The 26680-nt window shown below is 40.4% G+C and overlaps 1 protein-coding gene across 1 annotated transcript in view; it reads left to right on the forward strand.

The window, feature by feature from the left end:
* Nucleotides 1-26680, forward strand: part of IYD (iodotyrosine deiodinase) — a 54371-nt gene that overhangs the window by 21844 nt on the left and 5847 nt on the right. The window lies entirely within an intron of this gene.

The following is a 26680-nucleotide window of genomic DNA, read 5'->3' on the forward strand; positions in this document are numbered from 1 at the left end:
TGGGTCTTCATACTTGCTTCCAGACCTCTGCAATCACGGCTGGCCAGCAGCTAAGGCATGACACTCAGGCAGTTTTTTCTCAAGGAGCAGATCCAGCTCCAGTCTACTCAGAGGCTCTTACTTGCTCATATGAAGCACAAGGCATGGTTTGTCATCTAAGTAAGGAGTGTAGAGTTTTTTAATTTCTGCTGTTTGCCTGAGAGAAGAGGGAGATCATTCACTTTTTCTTTCTCTTCAGATACAGATAAGTCATGAGGGAATTATGCAACATAAACATGAGAAGAGCTGTGGAGGAAAAGCTTTCCCTCTATCTTCTCCCATCTTGTCTCTGAAATAAATCTTCATTTACCCTCTATTTAAAGGGTTTTGGAATGAACTGTGTATGAAAACTAGAACTTCCTCTTTTTCCATAAGCAGTGTAAAAATTAAGCCTGGGACTTTAAATAAATTGTGAAGTAAGTACAAGTCACCTTTTAATATGGAGTGTGGTGACCTTAGAAGCCTAATGGGAGACAGAAGGGCAAAAAGGTCTGGGAGTGAAACACAGATTTGAAGGCATGTCTGTAAGGCTGTGTTCAGGCTAGAGCCGTTATATAACAACAAAGAAATTACATACTGGGGGAAGGTAGGCATGTGCAGAGGAGTTATTTGGCTGCCCAAGCAGCAAGTCAGTCAGATACTAACATCAAATGAAGGAGCATTCTCCTTATTGAAGGTTCAGCCAGGTAACTAGAACCAAAGACTGGAACTCCTGCCTGTCTAATAGTGCATAAATCACTTAACGTATTTTTTTCTGTCAGTGCATGAATGGTGGGATTTGTGCTGATAAACTAGAAAATAAATGAAGCGGAAAAATTACTAGAGCAGCCCATGATAAACTTAATCTGATAATCTCAAATTTGCTGCCTACATCAGTTTCCCAGATTTCATATTCAGCTTATCTGTTATTAAAACTTATCTGTATTTGATCATTAATCATGGATGTATTCTTTCTGAAATAATCGTAGATGCTCAAAAGATACTAGGAAAGTCGGAGAATGAGAAAGAATAGATAAACACTGCAGAAATATTTTAACACTGGACAGCCTGGCAGCAGTGAACTCTGTGCACTTGAAGAAGCAAAGATTGTAGGTTTGAGCTTAAAATCTGTCTGGGCTTCTGCTTTCAGCATTTCAACTCCTCCTGAGGAGGATTCCAGGTTTCCACTTGAAAATAAAAAGTGTTCCCCATTTTCCCAGAAAACAGGGTTTTCTGTCTGTATTCTGTGCTCCTGTACTCGCAAAGAAGAATAAAACTTCTTACAAGGCTAGGCACTAGATGGAATATGCAGTGTGGGTTTTTTTAAAGATGGAAGACTACTTACTATGTTGTTTGTATGATGGTTATATAAATATGACTGAGATTTCTCCCATTAATGTGAATAATTTGTACTTCCTTGCTGTGTAACCTAATATGCACTGCCTTACACTTCTGTCACTAGAGGCAATACAGAGCAGTTGATGGAAAAGTAGACTTAGACAAAACACCTTTCATTTTTACCTTGAAAGAGTTGCTAAAGGGAAGAATTGAAGCAGAGGGAGCACAGTGAACTAGACAATGAGAGGGTCTTATGCATTCATAGCACATGTGGGAGAGAGCAGTTACTGTTTTGCATTACTTGAGAGAAACAGTTCCACAGCAATCTTACCAGCTATTCTTTGGTATTTTTGTAAATTGCAGCAATATGAAATTATTAGCTGTATGTGCCCTGGGGGCAGTCACCCTGCATGTGTCACCTTACTGACTGCACCTGAAGCTGGGCAGCAAGCCAGCCCTGGCTAGTGTGGCTATGCTCCTTAAAATTAAGGAGGAAAAATCAGAGCAATGCTGAGGACTGCAGGGCTGACCACTGCCTCTGCTGAGGACTGCAGGGCTGACCACTGCTTCACCCAGTCTAAACTGTGGCTCTCAATGTTCGTGTATGTGCTGGGTATCAGGCACCTATCAAAGCCTCTGGTAGTGCAAGGCAGAAGGAACGGGTTCTCCCATGTGAAGAAAGAAAAATGTTTGGCTGAAGGAGGAAATAAATCACTGATTCCACAGTCTTTAAAGTTACACTCCCATGAAAGACTGAAGTGTTGATTATTTTTAGCAGGGGAGAGCCTAGGGGGAGGGCTTGTCAAAATAGATTAAACCATTGTTAGGAGCAGAGCAGAATTCTCCTGCAGCACTTTCCTTTCCATCACACCTGCATCCTGATGTGAAATAAAAAGTGTGTGCATGGTGGGGGGAAATGTGGAGGAGGGAAAAGCTGCACTTGGGAGAGCCGAAGTGGTAGCAGTTAGTGATGGAGTTGTTATTTCCTGTCACTGCTTTTACCCTATTAGTTTCTCTTATGCTGATTTCTTTCTGTTAATCCCCAGGATAGCTTCTGAGAGTTGTTTATCATCCTGGGGCAAAATGGTTCCAGCCTGCACTCACCACTTTTTCTTCCTGCACGAGGTGCTGCTGATATGTCTAAGTGTACAGAAGAGCCTGAGGACAGAGTGGGAGGATGTTTTCTCCTTTTCGTAATCTCTCCGGGCCCATTACTCTTTCTCAGCTCTGTTCTAGTTCTCCCTGCTTCTCCCAGGCACCCAGGCTGTGAGAAGCAGTGCTGTCATGCTGCAGCAAACAAAATGCTGCACAGCTGCCAGGGCATTCATCCATGCTGGGCCAGGTGCTACCTAAACTTCCCTTTTGGAACACATGTTTGAACATTGTTCAAAGCAGTCTGGCCACAGTGGGATGGCATGGGTGTGCTGGGCAGGACAGGGTATTATTCAAGGCTGCCATTTGCCAGCTAGGTTTTAGTAATTTCCTGGCTCTGCTGCGTGACTTATCTCCCAGACTGGGACATAATCAAACAGGAGAGCACAGGAGAGCTGCAGAGAGAGAGAAGGTATTTGGAAGGGCAGCTGGAGCTTCAGACAGCTGTTGTGGCAACACCTGGAGCAAGAGTGTGAGGTGCCTTCAGAGACTACAAATTATGGTACTATCCAGTGTGAGTCTCTCTTATCTTCTGCCCTTTTGTTCAATTGTTTAGGTCAGCCTTTTACAGAAGAAAATATTTTAGGTGGCAGTCCTTCACAGAAGACTTCTGTAACTATTCAGACCTGGTACCATGCCCTAGTTTTGTATTGCCCTACAAATCCTCTGCTTATGATCTTTGAGTCTAAAAGAAGAGGCTTGTACATAAAACAACACCATATATTTCCTAGTAACTAAACTTTGGGGGTGAGGAACCAAAGAACTATACAAGCAGATAATCCATGTCTTTAGAAGCCTATTAGCACAAAAGTGGAGTCCACTGGGACCCCCAGCTTTGCACAGAGAGATAGTGTGACTGAATACTTTCTGAATACTCTAGAAAATGCTCCTTTAAAGCTGCTCGGACGATCTTTCCTCCAGAAGTTTTAACTTCTTACATAACAGGTTAACCTGACTTCAGGAAGCTCTTGTACAGTCACATTAAAACTTTTTTTGCCTTGTCTTATTCCCCCGCCTACTTTATAATCTGAAAGGAGAGACGAGACCCCTCTATAGCCTCCGAAGTGCCTCCTGAAGGGCCCAGTGGTCTTAAGTGTGAAAACCCTCTCCAGAAATGGTAGGTAAATGGCTGAGCTGTATGAAACTGAACTATGTTCTTCCCTGCCTGATGTAGGCAGCTTGTTTTTCCCTTTAACTGTGTGTTTTTATACAGTAAATTGCTTCCAGTAATCAAACAAACATTTAAAAGATTATGTATACAATTTCAGGCATCTCCAAATCCATCACAGATGTCCTTGGGGTTTTGTATGCTCAAGGGAAAGCTTTGGCTTTTAAAGACGGAAGAAGCAGGAAGAAGCAACTCTTTCAGAGATGAAAGGGGAGAGACTAGTTGCTTTCACAGAAATATGGGAATTATCAGACCGAGCCAGACTTAGATTGTGTAGTCTGGCTTGGATACATCGAGTGCAGAAGGGGACTCTAATTATTACTCTTTGCACACACTGGTGGAGTACATGTCTTCAGTCATGTAGGCTCCTGGTGTCTGCATAGCTGAACTGTCTCCCTTTGGAGCTGGGATCCCTGCAAGCAGAACTAGAACTTAATTACTCTGGCTGTTCCTCCTGGGAAGGGATCCACACGCTGATGTCTGATAATAGCCTGAGCTAAGGGAGGAGCAGGGAAAGAGGAGCTGCTGCATTACTGTGGAACAGCTGCATTTCAGGCTCAGTGCCAAAAGTGGGGGAGGAAGACTTCTGGAGGCCTGAAGAGATAGAGAAAGGCAGATGCCTCCAGGTCTGAAGCTTCAAGAGACCAACGCTGTGTGTGGGCAGGAGCTGGGATGCTGTGTGGGAAAGATTTGCAGTTTCAGCCAGAAGGGGAGTTTCCTCCCAGGTCTTCATGCAAACCAAGTCTTCCCTAAATCCCAGGCTTTATCATAGATTTAGTCTAGTACTCTGGGATGGGCTGTAGAGCTACAGGTTCCACCCCTTTCCACACACTGGCATCAGACACTGGTAACCTCTGTATTTATATGTGTATTACTTTTGCACAGAGGGTCTCAGAGCTGAAACCCGCTGTGGGGCCATCTCAACCCCTCCTTGGTAGCACAAAGCAGCACCGTATGGGAAGCTTACACTCAGGGCACAGAACTTGGCAAGTCTGTGTAGTGTAGCTGCCACAGCTCTCAACCTTGCATGCTTTATGCTCAGTTGGGTGCAGAACAAGGGTGTTCCAGTTGGGCAGGCAAATGTAGGGGTCAGTAATAGTGGCAGCAGACTGCTTACTGCAAGATGTAGAGCATAAAGATACGGTCTTTGTGCATTATTTTTATTTCAGTGTTTGATTCAGAAAAGCACTTTGCAACTCTGCAGACATGCCTGTGCTTTCATTGACTTAATTTAGAAGTGTCCAGCCACATCTGGAGGGAGCTGTAAAGTGCTAGTCAGGATGACAGCATCTTTTATAAACAATGGGATTTCCTGGGATTATGTTTGAATGCTTGGCCCTCTTGGAGAGGGAAGAATGTATTTTGTCTCTGACAAAGCCATGAGAAGACTTTCTGTGTTATGTCATTAATAAGGCCACTGACTACCATTGAGCCAACAGCCTGCTTCAAACTGAATGGTTTAAGGTTGTTTGCATGGTTCCTTTTAATAAATTCAGGGTGCATGGGATGCAACTATATTAAAATCTTTAGTCAGTTTAAATTATGTCTTTGTCATTCTTAGTTTTGGTAAGCATAAAAAACCCTCCATAGTGAAACCAGATAGCTGTGTGTTACTTGCAGGAATGTGTCATAAGATTGTGTTGTGACTAATCTAGGCACTTTTTCAATGTCTCCCAGCTTTCTGGTATATTCTCCATAAAACTTTCTTCATTTTTTGTATTTAAAATTTGTTCTGTCTTATCAGAACAGAATAAATACATCTTAAGGAACCCTATAATAAATATGAAGCTACTTTGGCAAACCAATTTAATTTTCATGAGTCTCATTGTTAGTTGAAGATCTTTAAAAAAATTAGCGTGTGTCCTCTTTGAGGGCAAAAACTTCTTTTGAAATTAAAGCTATATTTTGTGAGCATAATGCTAAGCTCTTTTTCAGTAGCAGTGACCAGATAAACCATGCTGTTGTAGCTCTAATTTGTGGCATGTATAAGTTTTCTAACGTACACTTTAAGCGTGATATCTGCAAACAGTGTGTGTAGCTTTAAAACAAACTTTGGTAAGCAATTAGTCTGGCAGCATTTCACTGGACAGTCAGTGAAGTGCAAGCAAGAAAGTACATGCTTCTTTGAATTTGCCTTATTTGTTGGTGGAAATAGTTCTTGTGGTATTTGTCCAGTTGTGTTACTGAATCCAATCACTGCAGGAACTCACAGATTTTTTCATTAATTGGGACCACTCAATAGCATTTCCAAAATTCTGAGATGCCATTTTTAGGGAAAATGCTTTTTAAAGAATAAGTCTCACTTGCCCCTGTGATTGTGGCTTCAGAGCATGGTGGCATGGCTGTTAGTATCATGCTGAAGTCCATGCTGATAGGGATAGGGAGCTAGGAGATAACTAGGATCTGTAGCATTGCCTATGATATTATTGGAAATCTGTTCTCCCTAGCATATACATTGTCCCATTCCAAGAAAAGTGGTTGGTTTTGATCTCCTAAGGTTATGCTGCTTCTAAAGTGGAGGACTGAAGTGTGCCATGGATAGGGTTCAAGTGTTTTTTTATTTTAAGCAGCCATTGGATTTCAGCAATCAGAGAATTTTGGGGTAAAGACAGCTCCTTTGCTGTCTGAGCTGTATCTTTTCTGGTGTGGAATGCTAGAGATAAAATCTTCTTTTTCAATATCATGAAAGGAAGTATATCTTGTTTAAGGTTGGTATCATCGGGAGATAACATTTGCTTGAGAATGAAGGTGTACTGTTCTAGCAAAATATCCTGTAATTTAAATAATTCACAATGCAATTTCTTCTGTGGTTCCATTCTGTAAATTAAACCAGAAACTGGCATTTTAGCTGGGTGCATTCAGTTTCAAAGTATTGAATATCACATATAACTCAATAGCAAGAAATCTCATTTTCTTGCTTCATGTAATTTTCATAAGTAGGGGCGCTACACTGCTTTCCTTCTCCGTCTGAATAATGACTGACTTTTTTTTTCCTTTATCATATTGGAAAGATACTGTAATATCATCATGTCCAATATATTTGTCTCAGTTTACCTGGTTTCACTGTGCTATTGCCAGGCGGATGAACGAGTTAGAGTTTTGTCTTCTGAGACAGAAACTGCCTGAGGGTACTTGAAGCTCATTGCTGCAGATTATAAAGAAATAAAGGTGAAAGAGCTTCTTCTGAGGACTGTGCTAGCAGTTGCCACAGAACACTGGAGTAAGGACCAAGAGAACATGAAAGACAAAAGGCACAAAGAAAGGGGGTTGAGAAGAAAACTGAGTGAGATGGAGTTTGCCAGAGTTTGCAGTGATGTTTAGACCTTTCTCTGTTTCCTAAAGGACTCTTTAGGAAGCATCTCACACTGACCAAGGCACATGACAGAATGGTGACAGCCTTTGCTCTATACCTAGATGTTCACTGAAGGGTAGTTTTCTTCCCTGAAAGTGTCTTGTTTAGCTGTAGTGGATTAATCATTAATCATTGTCAGTCTTGTCTCAAGGGGTTATGCCCTTCCTCACTGTAGGTTTAAACTTGAGTGTGGAGACAAGATAGTGGAGTACTATGAATTTGAAGCATACTTCTGATGTGCAGAAGTAGGCATACAAATGTGGGCTTCAGAATCAGCAGAAGATATGCTGCTCAGGGCACAGAGGAGCTGGCCAAAATCCCTGCTTTTACTCTTGCTTGGGAACTCACCGCAGAGAAATGGACTGCCTGTGTCCATTCAGGTAAGATGATTGCCACTCAGTCCTGCTTTCCTGACATGGGACCATGGAGGCCAACTTCTCTTTTAGCCTGTGCAAGCAGATATTCTGCTTGTTTGCTTCTCCAACCCATCGAGGCAGAAAAGGAGTAGAAAAGTAGCAAAATAGGCTAAAGAGAGCAGTACAAAATTAAGACAACTGAGAATGTGCAGTTTTAATGTGAATTTTAATAATGTTCCGTGCCTTTCCTAGCATTTAAGAGTAGTGTTTGCTGGTATTTTAGTTTTCATGAATAGCCCGCAGTAGATACGACTGCTGTGTCTTCTTGTGTACTTCTAGCTAATAACAGCTCTTTGAAGAAAGTGCTTTATGAACACAGGTTCCTTCAGTGTGAAATCATGAAATCTTTTGTTTGCAGAAGAAACTTTTTATCTATGTTTTCTGACCCTTTCTGCTCTAAGATTTTCAAGAGTATGTTTCTCTTTCAGCCCTATCTGCTGCCCTTTTACCTCTTCCATTATGTTTTCCAGTACGTCATTTTTTCTTAGTGCAACTTGATGTGAATCTGGTGATTTGTGTATATGCTTTCCTGCTGAATAACCAACACGAGGCAGGAAAGTCTACACACTGACTAGTGACTGCTTGTTTCCTACTTTGCCTATTTCAGAGTAGGTTTAAGTCCGGTTTTTAATAGAGAGAGGGGTTATGCTGTGTCACCAAACTGAATGCCGCTTTCACTCAGTTTTTATGCAGGCTTCAAAGAGTGTAAGAAAACAATATGAGGAGACAGAAACCTAGCAGGTTTAGCCATAATCAGAAGTTTTTCTAATTTTTTCCTTCTTATAATTACTGTTATAGTCCCCGTTAACAGATTACATGATACCTTCTTGTTTTTTGAACCAAGGCTTAGCAGTATTTTATTTCCTGTGGTGACATTTGAGGGATTTACCATGTATGGTTGTACCATCTGAAAAAGATGCCAAGGCTAAAATGGACCTCGTATGTCACAGAGTTCACAGTCATCTATGTAATGTGGATTTTCCCACATATCACTGCTCTGCTCAGTGCATGGTACAACGGACTTTCCAAGTAATGGTTTTATGATGGTACAGGCTAAGGATAAACCAAAATTGGAAGACAAGGGAGTGATTCCCAGGTCTTGTGTAAGGAGCTCTGCTCAAGCTGGGTCCTGGTTCAATTCAAGAGCCAGCTTCCACATCTTTCTCTCCATGTTCAGGCTCCCAAGCTTCCAGAAAAAAGAAGCCCAAGTGCATAAGCCTGAATCAAGTTTCGCTGTGTTGTAGTTAAACAGTCATGAAATTAAGACAACTGAACAAGCATTCACCCCACAGGCTAGATGTGGAAGCTATGTAATTTTTGCAAGAGGATTTTTCCCTCCAAGTAATTCTTTATTCCAGAATCAGAAACCTCAGGTCCCTTCTGAGTGGCATTCAGTAGGGTTTGGGCAGGATCAAAAGGTGGGAGCTGCTGTGCCTTCAAGGAGATGGCTGCAACTTGCAAGGATTTTGTGAGATGGCTGCGACTTTCAGGGATTCTCTGCTCCCTCTTATGTCTTCAGTGGAGATTCCTGTTGTGCACAAGGTAATGAATAGCTTTGGCATACGGGAGTTGGGAACCTTTCGTCTCTTTTTGTCTCTTTGAGAAGCAGTACGTGATTTATCTCTAGTAGGGGAAAAAAAAATCTGGCATGCCTTTCTGGAAAGGTTGCTGGGCCCTGACCTCCTTTGACCTGATTTAATTGAGGATTTTGCCAAGCTTATTACATGGGATGTTCTTTGGCAGCACTGACCAAACAAAGCAGGCTGATCGCAAATTATCATTTACACGTGCACAGAATAAGGCATAAAAATAGCTATTTAAAAAAATAATTTCCTTTTCAGTGACATATGATAACCTTCCTTTAGTAACCTGTCAAAGACCTCAAGATCTGTATAACAAAACATCTCAGCTTCCTCAGTTTTGTCTTCCCAGGCACATTACTAACAAGGTTGAATAATGCAAAAAATGCACATCATTTTTTTTTTATTCTATAGATGTACCCATTTTGTGTCTGCCCACCAGCAATGTCAACCAATATTTTGATGCACCTACTTTTGAAAAACACCTTTTACATCTTCCCATGTATTTCAGGAAAAAAATATCCTTTACATACGCAAAGCATTTGCTTTGGAAGTGCTTACATATTAGTCAAATCAGGGGTGATAATGTCAAACAGAAAATAAAACTTACTTGGCCAGTGACGCTGAAACACTATGGCTTGAATCTCAAGTGTCTGTTCTGACTCCATAAAATAATATATTTTTTTAAAAAAATTAATACATTTGAAAAGCAAATACCTTAAACTTCCTGATCTACTCATAATCTGGCAGAAAATTAAGTTCATCAGCTCTGGGCAGAAATCAGATTGAAGAGGTTTAATTTCGGTTTTTTTGGTCAGAGGTGAGTATACTGCTCGTGAACGGAAACAGTTTGATACCACAGCCAAGGGCAGACAGTGAGTATGTAGTGGTGTTCTATCAGCAACACTGCCACTGATGGAGAGAAACAGCTGGATGCAACATATAACAAATGCTCCATCAAATTGGTAGTAAATAGTGTTTATAGGACTGATTCTGGAGCACACTGGATGAACATCTATCATGTCTAAACAAAGCTCTTCGCAAGTATTAAACCTCAGGTTATTGGGCCGAGAGCTACTTGCAGTGCAGTACATTACATTTCACAGCATGAATGAGTGAGACAACAGGACAGATTAAAAGGTGAAATTAGTTTTTAGGCAAAATGTCATTTTTCCAGAATATTATTCATTAAGTGAAAAGGCTGTTCCACAATCTGAGAAATAATACTTCAAGCTTCTCAACTAAGAAGAAAACAATGTTACACTGTAACAGGCTTTGGTTTTATTTGAAGAAGCAGTCCAGAAATTCTCCTTTTTAACGCCTCACCTCCTTGATGATAGTTGTGTCTCTGGGCTTAGGGCAGCATATAAAAAAAGCAAGTTCCTTGGGAGACATTTTTCATTAGCAATTTTTATTGCCCTCATAACAAATAAAAAGTGATAAAGTCTCACAGTGACTCCTCTACCATTAACAGTTTTTCTATGTTTGAAAGCTAACAAGACTGGAGATTTTCACTTTTATGGAACGTTATTAGCTACAAGACTGAATAATTTGCCAAATCTGTGGAAGAAAATAATACTCAAGACTTAATGGCTCTTAGAGTTCTTTCTGGGATTAGCTTTGGTTTTCTTATTTAGGAGGTGTCTACCTCTGAGCTAAGGTAACTGCGTACTGTATGTTGACATCAGTGGCATTCCTAAGTGTCAGGAAAGGAGACTAAACAATATTAATGGGCTGACAAAATTACTGAAGACTGACATGGGAGCTGGTTTGTTTTTTTTTTCCTCACCTTCTTTTTCTGCCATCTGCTGTTTTCTGTTTGGCTGTTGCATGTTATAGAAAGAAACAGGTAAAGAATCACTTGTCTAGGATCAATGTAAGATTCTAAAGAGATATGGAAATAGGAAATTTCATGTGAATACAAGACTTATGCATTGCCCATCCATCTCTGCAATTTCACCAATAAATTCTAAATTTCAATCAAATTCATCAGAAGTAGAAACTGATGGTACGTACCTAAAAAACGTCATGAAAATTCATTGCAAGGAAGAAGACAAAGGGGAAGTTTGACTTCAGTCCTTATCTTACCTCTATGATCTGCAAATGTTGCTGTCAGCACTCATGTCTAAATCAGCTGTGATGTGTGCTGTTTTTACCAGTCGAACGGGTAACATTTGTGGCAGGGAAATAGGAGTATTGTGAAAATATGGGCAAGAGCATGGAATAGGTGATACTGAGAAACTAGGTTGATTACTGTGAAAGAGACTTTCGTATTTAAGAGCAATATGACAGTGCAGTGGGAGCTTTGATTAGTAAGATGGGGAGATAAAAGTCTTTTAGTGACTACATGGATATGTAGAAAACATGACAGCCTTGTGGTAGCAGGGTTCATGGACAAATGGTTCTATGGCAGTGCTGTCTGGATAGCAGCTTGGATCTGTAATACTATTTCATTTTTTGCACAATTACCTCCTTAGTCACCCCATCCCCTTATCTTTTTTCTCCCTTTTCTGCTTGACAAACTTCCTCACGTCACAGCCAAGGTAGTCATAAGTCAGCTGAGAAATGAATAACTTCCTTCCCCTTGGAGCACTAGCACACTGCTGCTATGAAACACTTAGGTTGCCTGTCTTCCCAGCAAGAGAACAGCAAGTACACAATGAAATCCAACAACCTCACTGCATCTCTTCCCTTTGAAAGAGCCACTCAGTGGCTACAGGGATTGGGGGTTTTATACTCTCGATGAGTTTTGTGAGTTTTTACCTGTAGGATTTTTTTCAAGTAAAGTTTTCTCACAAACTCCATGTTTTCAGATATTTCTATAGAACCTGATGTTTTTTTCTGAAACACTGCAACATTTCTGAGCTGATGATTGCAAAGACATTAGATATCAACAGCTCTAAAACTATGTGAATCTACAGAAACAGAACAAAATACAGAATCAAGGAGGAGTTTTAAAGCAAAGTGAGAGTTCAGAATAGAGCATAGGATCGCAGCAAGGCTGGTAAATTTTAAGAAATGTAGGTTGCATAGCAAGTCTGGCCTCGAGATTGCACGGCCCATCTTGGAGATGTCAGTTTGTCATTCTCTGCCCAGTTTCACCTAGTTAGGAAAGAGGCTAGTACTCCTGTCTTCAGAAATGCAATCTTACTGATTTAGCTCATCTTTTCAGAGCATTTTGTGATGCACAGCTAGAAGGCACTGTAGAAATGTAAATGGCTGTTTGGGAAGTAGTATAGTTCCGTTACAGCTCCTGGGAATGAGTGCACTGAGGTCTCTAAGACAAAATGGAGTTCATGTCAGCTGTTGAATAAAACAAAGAAAGAATATAATGGTGGAAATGGATGAGGAGAAGAAGAAAGTATGCAAGGTATAAAGAAAACCATGGATGAATGACATCTGCCTGGGAAAAAGAAGTTGGAGATGAATGAGGGAAGGCAGTCCACAAATGGAAGGGTGTACTCACGCAGTGGTAGTGTCTACCTGTTCTTGGTGGCATACAAAGGTGAAGCTACATCTGAATGCAGAGACGGTGCCAGGTCTTGTCAGAGAGAGGAGGCTTCAAGTTCATCAGCTACTGGCACCTTGTTTGCTCCTTGGCTGACATGCAGCTCATGTGCCCTGAAACAGAAACAAATTGTTTTACAGCCTTAGGCTGCTCCTGTAACAGTGAACTGGACACAAATCTGTTCCAGTGTTACCAAGCTGGAGCAAGTAGGCAGTAGCTCTTGTTTTCCTATCTCTGTAGTTACTCTGCTTTCCTTCTCTGACTTGACTGGTAGAAACAAGATAATTAAAAAATGGGTCTAAACTTCATTCATGATAGACCTTAAGAAAATATCCTGAGTGTAAGTCGAGGTGATTTAGAGAGATCTTAACTGGCGGTGTTTTAAGAACATGTTAATAGCATATAAATTAAAAACAGATTGAAGACTGCAGCTTTAACACCAATGCCACAGGAAGACAAGCCAGTGCAAGATCAGGCAGGTGTGGAACTAAAATCAAAGTGATGTCAGGCTGATTAAGAATAAACCGCATCAGAAGTGCAACTGGTAAGAGACTTAATCATTCAGTCAAATAAGGTAGGGAATACACCACTACTTGTAGAAATTTTTGTGACAGGTTCAAAATGGAAGAAAGTCCAGTTCAACATGCTATGGTTCTCAGAGGAAAGATGAAGACTAGACTTATCTGGGCTAAATAAGAGCAGATATGGGGATATCTAGTGGCTGAGGGTAAGTAGTTTACTCTTCTATAGCACAGGTTTTTGGTTTTTTCTTCTTTTTTTTTTTTTAATTTCTCCTTTGCCTTTGTTGCAGGAAGTGTCTTAACTACAGCAGTAGACTAGCTTATATTTGTATTATCCTTGTTTCATTCTGTTCCACAGAGGCCTGTGTTGTCAAGGAGCTCTAAAACATGCGCTCCACATTTTTCAGGATGGAGAACACTTCTATTTGTTGGTCTGGCAGCTGCTGTGTAAGCTTTTCAGTCCTTTTTAATCACTCTGCCTCCTGTAGCAAACTACTGTGAATTACTTCTTCGGGGCTCATTATCCAGACTCCTTTACTACACTTGAGAAGGAACAAGAGGTACTGAAGAAAACCCAAGGGGATATCCCCTGCCTAATGAAACTCTGCTGTGCCTGCATAGCCACAGTGCCAAGAGGAGGATGGAGGGGTCATGGCTGGGGTGTGTTGTGTTCTGGATGATAGCACATGAGAATGGTTCAGAGCAGCAATGAAATTGCTTTGCATGACACTGGAAGTCAAGTTGGCTCTGAGTGATACCAGGAAACAGAAGGATAAGGACACTGAAAACTTCCTTTACCCACATCCTCACTTAGTCTGCAGTGCTGAAATCACTGACAACTGAAAGAGCAGCAACTGGAAAGAGGAAGGAAAATGTCCAGTATCTTTGCTTTTTCTTAGTGTTTTCTCTGATTCCAGGGAATCTGACCTTAAGTAGTATGCCAAGGCAGGGAGGTAGAGCTTTTCATAAGCACCAGTCACCCTAATTGACAGAAGGAAATGAGATTGTATGCCCTTTTATTCCAGTTGAAGGATATAACTTACCTAGATACTGCAGATTTAGAGTGAAGAGCTATCAAACTGAGATTTTGAATGAGGCTCTGTTTACCCCTCTCACTTGGCAGACATGGGGGCAGCAAAGATCCTCACTTTTACAATGGAAAAAAAATTCTTCTCTGTTCTGCTTTGTGATTATTGCATGCTGATTAGAAACCTGCTCAGAACAAGTTTTACGATATAAGGCTCTTCTCCATCATTTACTGAATCTTCTTAGTAAAGTGCAGGAAACAGTAGGAAAGAAAGCAATTACAATAAATGCTGAAGCTTCCAACTCAACCCAATGCATGGTGCTGTTCCAAGTTTTTTCTTCATTGAAGCTCCAGGAATTTGAACTCATTAAACATGCTAATCCCAAGATTACTTTTTAATTTTAGTTTTTAACTCACCTGTTGTGCTACCTGTTGCTCTGTCAGAGTTGTGCTCACAGGGAAAAGCATGAGAAAAAGAATGAAGGAAAATCTGTTTCTGTGGTCTCAAGGTGTGGGGCAGTCGCTGCCTGGAACTCTCTTGCTAGTTTAAGTATCCTGTGAGAGTGTGACAGACTAAAACAGTTACATCTGAACAGACTAGGCTGTGAACATCTTTATGAAGGTACAGAGGTTCTCTTACAGGTACAGTGTGTTCTTGCAGCTAGCTGCATCAGTATGAAGAGTGCAGAGAGGCACACCAGCTGTGCACAACTGCACTAAGTTCAGCAGCAGAGCATTTGAATGTGAACAAGGCCCTCATTTTGGTCTTGGTCCTTTCCTTCTCTCCCTGGTGAATTAATAAATCTGCTTTGTTGCTGTTTATGTGATACAAGTGGGTGAGAATTAGTTACTAGTTTGGGTTATTAACTTGGGTTCATGAATAAACAGAATGACTGCTGCCAGAGAATTGTGCATTAATTACCCTTGAGCTCTGCTGATGGAGAAACAGCTAATATAACAGAAATATACTAAGAGCTTTTGACTATTGTTTTATTATTAATAATATTGCTAAAAGGAGCAAAACTGGAAAAAACTGCTTTTTTATCTGTCTCTGGACTGTGAAGGGGACTGCAATTCAGGTGACCTCCTCTAGAGAGTGAACAACAGATGAGTTGTAGTTACTTTTCTTTTTGTTATGATCATTACTAGCCACTCAAAATGTGCTTCTGGCTCCCCTGTGGAGAGAACAGATCCCATTCTGATATCTGGACACCCACTTGTCTTCCACAAAACTGGTAACTGGATGTTCATCTTAGTGCCAGCTCTGGTAATGAAGCAGTTAAGCAGACCTGCTGAAAACCCAAGAGAAGTGTACTGATTAAACACTTTAGTTTTATCTTCTACTGTTCTTCTTGCCTGGTCTTTTTCACCTTCTTCCGGCCTTGGCAGTCCGTGCTCTTGTGTTTTTCTGAAAAAGCTGGATGGGAAATTAGTAAACACTTCATTCAGTTCAACATATGTAAAGGAAGTGGAAACAGCTGGGGACCAAAGGGAGAATGTGGCTGGCAAGGCAAGTTGTTATTTTTATACAGAGCTGACCGGTGAGGTCTCTGTGTAGAGATGTCACTCGGCCAATTTTTATCTTGATGCCTCCTATTAGTCCTCTTGCCTTCAAGCATTTTGTCTTACACACCTGTGTGTTTACTCACTGTGATCCACTGCAGCTTCTCCTTATCTCTCCCTTTCCTCAGCATTTTTCTCTTCCTTTTCCTCTTCTACAGCTGTTGCCACTCCTACAGATACCAGGGGCAAAGGGAGAGGTCTGGCCCAGCTTTGTCTGTCACCTTCCCAGCCCTTCCTCTTCCTGAGGGCAAGAGAGCCTAGGGTGAAAGCTGGTCTGAAGAAGAAGAGCCAGCCAACATCTGCCAAGTTTGAAGAGGCAAACCAAACATGAGTTGAGAGGAAATTACTAGGCAAGAGAGAGGACAGGGTGTCCATGATACTCAGGGAAATGGTCTCAATTTAAATGATTACCTAGAAGTCATAATGAGACAGGACTGAAAACTTTATATGTGTGATATTTTCTACTCTCTATTATTATCTATAATTATATTTATGTATTACATTATAATATATTCTAGAGTGATAGGTGATAGAGCAGAAACTCATAATCACCTGTTTTGTGAAAAGAGAGAGGCTTGAGTGATTTCATTAGGAAAACAGATATCTTTCTCTATTAGAAGAGAAAAAAGTAATGTAGTAAGTGATGCTGTATCAAGGCAAATAATAAAATTGTCTCCTCTCTTTTCCCCTGTATGTTCAAAAATTACCTTCCACTCTATTGCTGCTTATTTCTAGTAATTAATTCAGCTCAGCAGACTGACACATTTTTGCCTATCTCACACAATGTGGGTGAAGCAAACAGATACACTTGGGCCTTGATTATACCAAGGCCACTTTATATGGCTACAGGGATCACGCTTGGTGTTTTTATTCAAACATCAAAGACCAAGGCCATTCTTGTTATTTCTTCCTGGCTTGCTAAGGAAAGTGATTTAACTGCAGAGCTCCTATTGGTGTTTTATTACTGTTGTGTACAAGCCTTTACAAATTCCTGGGAACTGAAAAACACTTCCAAACAAAACATGATTTTGATTGTTGGCTTCTGTGTGAGAACTTTGTAGGCTAATTGCTATGTCAAAGATCACATAAGACTTATCCAGGCTCAGCATAACAAGACCTAACTATTTTTTTGCAGCATTGACTCTGAAGCTGGAGCTCAGCAGCCTTGGGAAGAGAGGAGAAATGAGGCCCAGAGCCATCTCACTGACTCTGTTGCCACATGAGTCTTTAAAAAAGCCTTAATTCTGACAGCCTCCCTGACATAGTTTCAAACCATTTCATTAAGTGTGTCACTGACAGTATTTCTCAAAATCTATTTTAATGTGTTCTAATACTTTATTTGTTGAAATATATTTAGTATCTTCTAAAGCTCAGTAATAAAATTGCTATTTTTACGTATTTCATGTGTAAGGGTGGCCTTTTGGTTATCCAGTACTTTTAAGTGAATACAGGAACACTAAGCCTAATAGTCACAGCAGTTACTTTACCTTTTCTTTTTAATGCTTTTGATGTGTTTACTTGTTATGTATTTATCATATGCAATCAAATGCCCCAAGAGCAAAGAGCAAATATGTTAAGCTCATGTAATAAGTAAAGCTAGTGCCAGTATAGTTTGCCATTGCTTTCTTTTAAGCTGGCATGGATCTTAACCCTGGTTGGTGCACTTCTTTTTTTTCTTTCGTTCTATTTAAGAATCCTAGGTTGCAGAAATGCTTTTGTCAGTAGTAATATGCTGTTGTTATTGATGCCAACTAATTGCTTCATTCCTAAATTCTGACGTTTTCCATTTTAGAATTCTTTGATTTCCTATCAGTCAGATGGTAAAAAGAGGAGAGAGGTTCTGTAATAAAACTTTCAAAGAACCAACAGAAAATAAATTCCTTTAAAGTCTAACAATGTCTAACAAATTCTTGCCTTCTTTTTAGTTCAAAGGGACAAATTACCAGCAGTCTCTGAAAAACCAGAGAATGTAGAAGGCTTCATTATAGCCAATGATGTCAGGAAATATTGACAGATCTAGTTCTGAGGCAGAATTTCCTGCTTCCTGTCTTGATGGATAAAATACTGACACACTAAATTCATCTGTTCACTTTGAATATGTGCTGACAGAAGCAGTCTGACTTTCAGAGCAGTATACACTACAGGTGCACGCACTTGGGATGTCCCTGATTACACAGAGCAAGACTCTTGCATCCTGTTTGGCATCCCTAGCGTTTTACAAGAGGAAAGCACAAGCTGTCATAGACTCATGATGGCAGAGGTATGAAGGTGACACCCACCTTTGTGTGCTTGCAGGAGAAGGAACATTGTCTCCTGCCAGCCTTAGCCCATTTCTGTCTGGATGAGAAGGTAGCTCAGTGGCTAAAGTTTAAAAGTGGTAGTACAAAGTGGTTTCTGTCACTTTCTCCACATTTTTTTGTCATTTGTTACTAACTGTCTGCATCCTCTTGGTCTTCTTTCTTGAGAACTAATTATGATCATATGAAAAACTTTTAAAGAAAGAAATCTAAACCTGGCTTGACTGTAGCAACATAATATACCTAAAAATTTATTCTTTTGTTTTGTTTTTTTTTCTTTTGCAACTCAAATCGTTTTAATTAGTCCTAAAAATATCAGCCAACTTCTTAGTACCAAAAGATTTTGGTTTTTTCATTAACTGGGCACCAGTAGCATTGATCACACTTACCAGACTGTCTCACCCCAGGCTTTCACAACTCCCAACAGTTACTGCACGCTGGAATGATGGATCTGTTGGTGGAAACCACTGCTTAAAGTGGAGGTAAGCAGGCAAGAGAGATCCCTCAGGAACATTTTCTGTCTGTAGGCCTTTAGAAAAGCTTGATTTATAGGAAGCAATACATTTGCATTTAAGCTGTCTAGACATGGGTGCCTACTTTGAATTAATTTTGATAGGAGTTAGGCCCTGGGATGCTTTCCAAGTGCCAAAATACCAAAATACCAAAAAGAAAAAAAAAACCAAAGAAAAAACCCAAAAAACTTCCATAAGAAGATAACATTAAAGAAGCAGCAAAAGTTTGGGGTTGTTGACACTTCATGTACGTATAAGCTATGCATCTGAAAGCCAATCAAAATGCCTAACCTGGATAAGACTGCCAAGGAATATTACTTCATTTGTCAACATCCTGGGCAGCTGTTGTTAGACTCTAAAGAAGGAGCAGAGAAGGCACAAAAAGGAATTAATCTAGATGTAATGTCTCTTTTGGACTGACAAATCTGTCCTCTTCTGCTTCTGAGACGTTGTAAGCTTAATGAGACTTCAAATAGCTAAAAAGCTGTAATTAAAGCCGTCTTCTGAAACATGCATTTGTTTCCCTGATGCTATGCAGGAGAGTTCCTGTTTTCCTGTTGTTTCCTGTGGCATAAACATTTATTTTAAATTTCTTTTGTCATCTTGGTAGAAGCTGTCTGGAGGAGACGTGCTTTCATGTGACTTTCTTCCTTCCCGCTGCTGTTTTTGTTGCCTCAAAGGCAAACGCAGGATATTCCTCTTCCAGTTCCTTCAATGCCTCTCCTTCTTCCAGTATCTCTGATCAATCAATCTGCAGTGATGTCAGCATTTCCAAAGAACTGATATAATTATTTGAAAGGTATGTAGAACAAACTGGCCCTGAGTTTCCTAGAAAAGATTGAAACATTCTTCAAGCTTGTATAGATTACAGAGGATTTGAACAATAATGTAAGTAAAGTAGTTTAAGTACTGTAATGTAAGTATGATTCAGATGATAGTAAAATGAGATAAGGATGAACATCAAATTGACATAACTTATCTAGACCCCTTTGGGTCAAGAACAAGTTTGGCAAAACCCTCATAAGGATTTTTATCAACTGGGACAGTCCAGATAAAATTAACTCTCTTTGTACAATCTCTGATCTGTACAATCTCTCAAGTCCTTTCCTTGTTGTTCTTCTGTGACACTAAATTATATGACTCAAGTGGCTTAGCAGGTGCTATCCTGTATCAACACTAAGAATGTGAAAGATGAGAGAACTTCAATTAGATGCTGGTGTGCACAGATGATCATATTTAAGATTCTAAGTTACCTTTCATACATAATTTCTTTATGGCTACACAGCACTCATCCATACTGAGCAGTCCAGTGGGTAAGCTGTGCTAACAAAGCATTAATGGGAAAATTCTCATAGGTTCATAAACTGAGAACTTCAGAGAACCCACTTTAAAAGTAGCTCACAGGTGTATTCCCACAAGAAGTGCTTGGCCCGATTTACCGCATGACCTAATGACTCATGACCACACGGTTAAACACTGTTGGATAATCTAGCTTAACTTTTTAATAGTTGCAGTAAATCATTTAAGTAAATCTTGAAAAAGGCAGGTGCAAAGAAAGAAGCGCTTGGTTAAGGCTACTACAACCTCAAAAAACATGAAAGAGTGACATGAGGAATCCTGTCTTTTGGGATGACTTGTGAAGTCCACTTTAGGATTAACAAGGGAAGTGCTTTCTGAAGGCTGTTACTGATGAAAGCACAGAACTTTCAGGTCAGAAAAAGGAAGGTGGAGGTGGTGTGCTCTGTGTGTGTGCCTTACTGTGAAGAAATGGGCAGGAAGTATACTGACAGATCCTATGGGTTTATCTCCTATGAAGAATTTCATGGCTGTAGCTGACCTTGGCCTTCATTCGGTAAGGCTCTTTCTTCTGTAATGCTGTTGGTGAATCCAAAGTTGGTTTGCTTCAGCATCCTGTGAAGCAGAGAAGATAGTGGTAGAAAGGAAATATCAATATAGTAAACAGAAAACAGGTAGGACAGGTTTTAGATAGATGTACCCATGATGAACTGAAGGGCATATATTAGAAGAGGTAGTGATCCAGTGATTTGTTATTAATTAATTAACACCTGTGGGTAATTAACTTCTTTGCACGAAAGTCTATATTTCAATATAAGGAGATGCAGTCTGCGAAATAGAAGTGGATTTTGTTTGTGATGCAGTTATCTTGCAGCTGTTTACTATGGCATGAAGACTGTAATATGGAGGAAAGGTTTTATTTGGTCTTAGTCAAGGTTTCAGTACATAGCTGGTAAACCAGCTTGTATGATAACTGAGAAATTTTGGTTATTTTGAAAACCTGGCTTCTCCTTATATCAAGCAATCTCTACCATATTCCTCTTCTCCTTCTGACCAGAGCATTGTCAGTATGTTAGCCTACCTTCCTAACTGCAAATGGAAGTTTTCTTTGTGTCTCTCCCCATGAATCAAATTTTCTGTCCCAGTTAAGGGCAGTTGATGTGATAGCAAACTAACTATAAGTGTTCTTTTCCATAAAGATCTTACCATAAAGATCTCTTCTTAGGCTCTGGCATTCCCATGGTATTTATAGCAACTGGCAGGGGTGTCTGGTCTTTCAGTATAGTCTGTTTTGGGAGTGGGGGGTGGACATGAGGCTCTGGTAGAGGAGGGCAGGGAATTGGAGGTGTGAGTGTGAGCAGTGGGGAGGAAAGGGCTGCCTATTGGTCTGCAAATTGGTGCTACAGCTCAAGGAGAAGAGGCAACAGAGACTGAAGCGGTTTAGATAGTTGGGGTGTCAGTGGGCTGTTTGACCAGGCAATAACACAGCACCTCCATGCAAAGCCCCTTCAGTTGGGTTAGGTCTGAGTATTGACAAGTGAAGTAAGACATAAATACAGCGTGGGTGTCAGCTGCTCCTTAGTACCTGCCTGGGTATGTGTTCTTACTGCCTGATAAATTTTATCTCTGTTTCAGTGATGATTCACTCTACCTGAAGGACAATGTACCTCATGTTTACTACAGAGAAGTGGCATGTAAATAAGCAGTTAATGCAAATTAGCTGGCAAAATGCAGTACTACTTATAACTCGAGAAATGTGACTTTTCTTAAAGACTTAACGTATTTTTCAGTGCTATAGTGGTTGAAAGGTGTGTCTCCCCTTCCTTATGAGGCTTCTTTACCAGAAGCAGTAGGGTGTGGTTTTGCAGTGTGGAAGAAGATAAATGATGGAGTAGGAAGGAAAAGTCATTATGAAAGAGTTTATCTCTGTTGCTTCCATTACCAAAGCAGGTGAGTGTGCCATGAAGCCATCAGGTATCAGGTTCAAAATAAACAGGAGATAACATTTTCACACGCTGCTGCATGTTTAAGTTATACAATCCTTGGCCACAGCATGTCCTGGGGTCCAGAAGTTCTCAGAGCTTCAGAAATGGGCTTTGAGGGTTTAGAGATGAAAAAAGCCTTGAGATTTAACAGGCACAAATATACCTACCATGGCTCAAGGTGTCTGTCATAAGCAAATCCCTAGAAACTGAGTACAAACTCATGCAGAATGTCTGGGCTTTCTGTGCTCATTTCTCAACCACACTGTTAGATGGTACATTTGTACTATTGCATCTATACTTGGAGAAGATGGGGGTATCTTGTACTGTTTTAACTGTTGTTATGGGAATCTGGTTTTTCTGTGTGAGTGAAGCTGCAAGAGGCATTTGAGTACCGGCATATGGGGTAGGAATAGAGCAACAGGGTGAATCAACAGTTCATTCTAAGATCTGAAGACATGAATGTAGTAGAAAATATTTTTAAGTACAGTCTTTAATAACAAAATCAAAGTTTATGTTTAAATCCCATATGACAAAGAATACCTCTTCAGAAGAATTGCTTTTTTGAGAGTTCAGTGACTTGTTTTAAGCAAAGAAAAACACTGTTTAGATTTTGTACACATGGGAAAAAACAGAGGCATTCAAACTTGTCATAAGGAAGTTTTTACTAGTCTGTAGATACCCGCTAAGTTAATTTAACTGGGACTTCATATCCTGTTGTCCCAGTTGTGCAAATAGGAAAACTATGATGCTACTTCTAAAGGCTCGTTAAGAATGTTATCATTTTGACATGAGGTCTTAATGGTTTGCACACTCCAGGCATCAGGCTTGAAGAAACTTGGGTGAACCTGCTTCCAGACAAAGAATAGGAGGTTTTCCAATTATTTTAAACACAGGGTAAGTAGGATGAAGTAAGATATTATCCTTTCTCTTATAGTTAATGGACTACAAGTCATTTTTTGCACACAAGGAGAGGGTGAAGAGGACAGTTGCACATGCTAACATTTCTTGGATCCCCTGTTATGATGCAAGCAAGAAAAGTAGCAGATAAGGTCATGTGGTAGTGTCAGTTGACAGACACATCTGTCTTCAGGCTGGTCAGCAGGACAAGTGCAAACTGCAGACAGTAAGTCTCTAAGATAGGTTATTGAATACCTTATCTCCATGCTATAGATCAGCTAAGGAGAAAGAAGCCAGGAAGGTTTTCTTGGGCTCTAGAGCCCTTCATATCTCTTGCCCAAGACCTGCACAAGCACCTTGCTGCCCCATTGCCTCTTGCTGGGGTATCCTGTGTCCTAACTAGGACTTATAGTCCTAAGGAGGAAATTCTGCAAACCTGCACCCAGCACCTTCCCTGGTACCTTGGTCCCTCATCTCTAAACAGCTTCTCTAAATGACTTCAAGGACCCTTAATGTCAAAATCCTGGGATGTGATGTCCTGGGAACAATTTCTAACCACAAGAAAGAGCCTTCCTGTCCCAGGCCAATGCTGTTGCTGGTCCCTCTTTGCAGCAAGATGGTGGGAACAGGGTTCTCCTTCTTTTACCTGCATAGTGACAAAAAACAGAGCTGCCGGAAAGGAGGCCATAAATGCAGCACTGATAGCTGAGGTGGGGAGTTCAAGAGTCTCGTTAGAACAGGAGTGCCATAGGAAGGTGAAGGCTGCACTGTTCATCTCTCAGTCTTCTCAGAGGCAGCAGCCTTGCTTGAAGCTTAATGCTTTTTCTGTCTCTCTCTGATTGAGTACATGAGCACACAAGCATCTGCATTACCGTTGGGACCATATGCTTAGAGCTGTAGAGTGAATTGGTCATGAAGGAAGACAAAAGAAAACAGCAGTTTCTAGACAGGAGGCAACACACAATTGCAAAGAGGCTTGTGTGCCATTCATTATCATGGTTCAAAGGAACCATGATGGGAAATGTGCAGGTTTGGTAAACAAACCAATAGCACTAAGAAAATACCCAACTACATATTACCAAGTTTGACTCCCAAGGGAAACTAACTTCCAAAACATTGTCATTCAGCACAAATTTTAGAGGCTGTGCTGGTTTTGCTTGGTAAACATTCCCTTATTTAAAAAAGGCCATTACTAGTGAGGAAAGAAAAGGCCAGATATACAGTTGCTGTGAAGTGAAAGCCTGGGGGCAGAATAGCTGACGTTCACTTAAAACCCTATAATTCTGCTAGAGAAGAAAAGAAAATGCACTGAACTGGCAGATGAAAGGTACTCTTTTCCTTGTCTTCATGTGAAAGGTCAAGCAGAAAAAAAAATAAGGAGGTCAGAAATAAATAGGAACAATAAAAATAGTCTTTAAGACACTGCAGTGTTAACACAGTGCTTTTCTTCCTGTAGCCTGATCTCACTGCAGAAAAAACCCCTGGGAACATGCCAAAGCATTAAAAGCAATACAATTGCATTTCGAAGGGCAAGAAAAGCAGACTGTGTGGGTAAAGTGCTGTGCTGTTCACCTTTTATCTTTCTGACAGTCGCTCAAGGATCTTCTTTGCTATTATAAAGGGTGCTATTTTGAGGCCACTTATGTTGCTTGGGAGAGTTATTTGAACGGTATCTATGCATTGCTGAGGTAACTTTAATTGGGTTGCTGTTTAGGTGATGCAATTAAACTACTGACCTTCTGATAGCAAAATATCCAAATGAAATAGTCTTGTTTGGGTAAGGGCTGTTAAAATGTATAGGGATTATATATAGTATTATTGACATACTTCAGGTTTATTGACCTAACCTTCTGAAGTTACCTTTTGTAATGCAGAAAAGCTCCTCCGTGCCTTGCATTCACTTCACAGTCTTTCTTACCCCAATTTGTCAGGGGCAAGAGCTCAGAGCATCCTTTGCTCCCTATTTAGTGAGAGAAGTCCCCCTGGAACTGTGCATCTCCAAAGAAATTCAGTTCTTTAGTTGAACCATGTCATAGGGTTTCATTTTAACTTGCAGAGCAACCTTTCAGCCATCTCTTTTAGGAGGAATCCCAGGTCAGATGCAGAGCATTTGATTCTCAGTTTTATATAAAGAATTAACAGCAGCTACATTTTTCCCACAAATTAGATACACACAGTTAGAAGAGCTTCTCATGCCACCTTGCTAGTTTATTAACACAGAAGTATTTGTGCATTTACATTGGGTGTTCTGATCAGACATAGATTATTTTGTAGTACTTTTCTGTTTGGAGTTAATCTCCAGGAAGCAGGGACAGAAGGCTGAGACCTAGAACATGACAACAGTGTGAAGAGGGTTTGTCACTTCATAGCTATGACTGGCAGAGATTGAGACAAGTTAACTGACATTTTACTACCCAATATCTAAGGGCTACTTTCCATTCTCTACATTTTGACTAGCTTTTTTTCATCACCGCCCTGAAGATGATGTATGTGTCTCTGAAAAACACTACACCATCTAGTCTGCTTTCAACATCTATTTACCTGCACTTGATTCTCCACGGGATTCATATCTATGAGCAATCTGAGGAAAAGACTTCTCCTTGGTCTCCTGTGTGCTAGAGCTGTTTATCCTTTGTAATGTAACTTTTTTCTTTTTTCAAATCCTTGTTGTGGTGACAAATGGCAGTGGTTTTCCATCCTTCAGATATTGGGCATTTCTCTTGACCTGGCCAACTAGTTTGTTTCTTCCCTTGTCCTCCCTGTCCCTCCCCAGAACAACTCTTCTTGATAATTCATGATGCTTTCTGACTTCCTGAGCATGCCTGTTCCTTTTCCTGTGGGGCAATGAAAGCTTGTCCTACCTGGTCACTGTGAGTAGGCAGGACATAGTTTCAAGTCCTACTCTGAAGAGCTCAATTACAGGAGCTATTTTTTCTTTCCTCCTCCAACCCCAAGCTTTAATGTGAGCCCAAAGAGAAATACATCTGATGGTGCTTAAAATAAGTTTGTAAATTTTTTATATCATACTTTCACCACAACAGACTTTCAAATCCTGTTTTTATGAAATGTACAGAAGTCTTACAGTGGATCCAAGTCTGAGGTGAGTGTCTGTTAAACAAAACAAAATGTCAGAAAACAAAATGTAGTATGAGTTAGAAACAGACATCATCTTAAATGTTTTCTTCCCAGTTTCCTCTCAGACAGTAAGTTCTGTTGTCCCACAGGTGAAACTTCTTATATGGCTGTTTTCCTGGAGAAAGTCTTGATGGGCAGTAGCTTATCGCTTAGCCCTTTAAGTTCATGTTTTATCAAATTATTACTTGTGAATAAGGTAAAATGTGCTTTTACAACTCTAGTTTCCTGCCAGACTACCTAGGCATGAGACATGGTGACATGTCCAGAGGCCCAAAGCATTCCCCGTAGTAGAAGACTCGATTCGGAGACTATGGACCACAAGATTAGAAAGAGTTCTGTCTTAGAAACATGCCTAATTTTCCCCAAAAAGCTAAACTATGGAGTAGCACCAGGCTTGTTAGGATTATTCATCTTTTATATGATCATCTTTTTGCTTAATCTATGAAAGTAATTACAGTCTGGAATACATATAATTTATACAACATGGAATTGGAACTCCAGGGAAAAAGATACTACTGTTCAAAGAAGAAAGGGAAAGTGGAACATCTGGACAAAATCAGACAAGGATAACCAGAACACAAGTTGGTAGAATTGCCACAGAAGTTTTATTTTGCAAGAATTCCTAGGGTGAGCTCGTGGCCTTATTCATTTGACATGCCAATTACCCTTGCCTTTGCAGCTATTTATATTTTGGCCTCCTATGGTGGCCTAGGTTGAGAAACATAGTTTGAACCCCTTCCACACTCCCATTATACAAACCTAATCTGCGCTGCCGGTCTGTTTCTGGGCCAGATGCCTGCAGCCAGAGCAGTGGAGGAGCAGTGTATAGGAGCAGCCCCTCAGAAAGAAAAGAATTGAAATAATTTCTGTACAACATTTCACAAGTCTTCGACCATTGCCAGAGTGGGATTAATC

Source organism: Manacus candei, unplaced genomic scaffold (assembly GCF_025592945.1).
Source record: "Manacus candei isolate 608988 ecotype Guabito, Panama unplaced genomic scaffold, ASM2559294v1 h1tg000081l, whole genome shotgun sequence".
Taxonomy (NCBI): domain Eukaryota; kingdom Metazoa; phylum Chordata; class Aves; order Passeriformes; family Pipridae; genus Manacus; species Manacus candei.